Source organism: Apium graveolens, chromosome 6 (genome assembly GCF_009905375.1).
Source record: "Apium graveolens cultivar Ventura chromosome 6, ASM990537v1, whole genome shotgun sequence".
Lineage (NCBI taxonomy): Eukaryota > Viridiplantae > Streptophyta > Magnoliopsida > Apiales > Apiaceae > Apium > Apium graveolens.
In genome coordinates this window covers 216,099,548-216,102,047 of record NC_133652.1, presented here as the reverse complement: position 1 = coordinate 216,102,047, position 2,500 = coordinate 216,099,548, and the positions used below count along the sequence as shown (strand labels likewise).

The window sequence follows — 2,500 nt, the reverse complement described above, 5'->3', positions numbered from 1 at the left end:
ATGAAGAGATGTCAAAGGGGCTTCTTACTTCCCAAACATATCCTCCTACATCTATATATAAACGCTGGTTTATCAAGAAGACGCAAGAAAAGCACTTTGAATTGTTGAAATGGAATAATCGAGAATCTCGAGTAACCGGCCAAGCCGCTAAGGTAGCTAAAGTGGTGATGAATCATAGATATCATTATGGGAGAAGTTGATCATTAAAATGATAATAGATACAACAGAAGTACCTAAAGTTCCAACTAAAAAGTAAAGTTCCAACTAAAAATATGAAATGATTTTTCATTATCTCAATTGAAGTACCGATTAATACTTTTGGTCGAGTTTTTTTCGCTCCTAGCCGCTTTAACAACAGCTGCTCTAGCTCTTTAACTCCTTAGTTACAAGAGAGGGCTATCTACTACAATGCTTTTTTTGTGTACAAGCTAAAGTTTTAAAAATAACTATCTTTGGTAAGTTTCATGCGATCCCAGGTAAGATCGGTTCAGGATCATGGGATCCTTTTCTATCAGATAGGAAGGGCTGTAGCACAAAATGTACTTCTAAGTAATTGCCCCATAGATCCGGGTATATAAGCAGTGATTTCAAATCCAGAGGTTAATCGTACTCTGGCAACTTTACGTAGGGCAGAGTTTGGTTTTTTGGGGGTGAATTAACCCTCTTCAACAGCACAAGAAAGGCCAACCATTTCAGATATTGATCTGACCCGATAAACCCCAATTTATTGCCTCCTCTCCGCCAATAATGCCTACTCCTTCAACTCGCTCTAAAAAAATAGGATGATTGATGTACTTAGTGAATCTGTCGGGACTGACGGGGCTCGAACCCGCAACTTCCGCCTTGACAGGGCGGTGCTCTGACCAATTGAACTACAATCCCGGGGAAATTAAATATATAATGATACTCGAAATGGATTTCAATTTCTAATAATTAGAATATATTCATTTATATAAAATAGAATAGAATTCTAAAATAATAAAAAAAATGGTATTTGCTAGCAACAACCTAATGGAGGCAGTCAATCAATATAGATTGATCCAAAATCTGATTCAAATACAATATAGCACAGAGCCGGAAGTGATCTTAGAAACCAATCACGTTCCGGTAAAAAATCTCAATATTGTATTCGTCTAGAAGAAAAACAAAAGTTCAGCGGTTCGAGTCCGCTTATCTCCAACTCGTGAACTTAGCCGATACAAAGCTATATGATAGTACCCAATTTTTCCGATTCGGTGGTTCGATCTATGATTTATCATTCATGGATGTTGATAAGATCCATCCATTTAGCAGCACCTTAGGATGGCATAGCCTTAAAGTTAAGGGCGAGGTTCAAACGAGGAAACTTGATATAATTCAGAAAACACTAGTTTTCTCGAAGCTTCTTATTCATATCTCTCATCAAAAGGGGCTAAGTGAGCATCCTGTAAAGGTTTGATTCAAAGAGGGAGCTCCTCTAAGTGTTCCGGTTGGTGGAACAACTCTTGGACGAATTTTCAACGTGCTCGGAGAGTTCTTATTTCGAAGTGAAATGTCTAGAAAAAAGAAAAATAGTGGTCGGGAAGGTTATAGTAGCCAAAGTCTCCAACAATTTATTTGTTCTAAACGCCTTATAATTTCCAGGAATTAGTCACTTCAACAGCCTTCGATGGTTATACAAGTATCCAAAATACAAACGAGATGGATGTTTGTTGTCCCGACCATTCTTGTTAGTTCCGACCCTTATCAGGATCGGGATAATTTATAACAAAGTTTTCGTGTTGTTGATTCCCCAACCACCACACTACACGTATAGACGCGAACCCCCCTCGTTACCGTACGTGCAACTCCCACCGCATACGGCTCGCACAAAGACTCCTAAATTCACCCCGAGCCTTTTCTTTTATTCCACCTCTCCTCTCCAATCCTAAGTTCTCGAAAAAAATTTCTATTCCTATAAGAAGTTCATTCGGGGACAAGTAGAATCTATTCATCACATTTTTCGATGTAGGGGAGGTCCTGCGGAAAAATAGCTCGACGCCAGGATGATAAAAAGCTTAACACCTCCCAGAGAGAACGACATCTCAATAAAAATGAGATTCTAATCTCAAAACAAAAAGGGGATGTCATAATAGATCCGAACACTTGCCCCGGATCGACTTACAGATCATAATAGCTCTAGTGAATAACTGAGTTCTAGTCTCAATAAGAATGCTAGTTCTTACTGTCCCTGTGGGACCGTCTTCCCCCAACTCTTTCCATTCTACCAATGAAGAATCTATAATAATCCGTAAATCTAGATCGGCTAATCTCTTGATTTTTTTATTGACCCCTTTTTTGTTTTGAAATTGAAAGGGGGTAGGATCCGCTAAATTCCCGCATTGTTCACAAAATTTCCGGTATTTTTTTTTATCTCCGATTACTCGATAATTTCCACAAGCACAAATTCCACTTTTGATAGGCCCAAAAATTCTTTCACAAAATAATCCATCTCCCTTACGGGCTCCGTAGCAAGAAATAA

The 2,500-nt window shown here is 38.7% G+C and overlaps 1 non-coding gene across 1 annotated transcript; it reads right to left on the bottom strand.

Annotated features, from left to right (window-relative positions):
• Positions 1–808: 808 nt before the first annotated feature.
• TRNAD-GUC (transfer RNA aspartic acid (anticodon GUC)) lies at positions 809–882 on the bottom strand. The gene has a single exon. It is a non-coding gene; the product is annotated as a tRNA-Asp (tRNA).
• Positions 883–2,500: the final 1,618 nt, after the last annotated feature.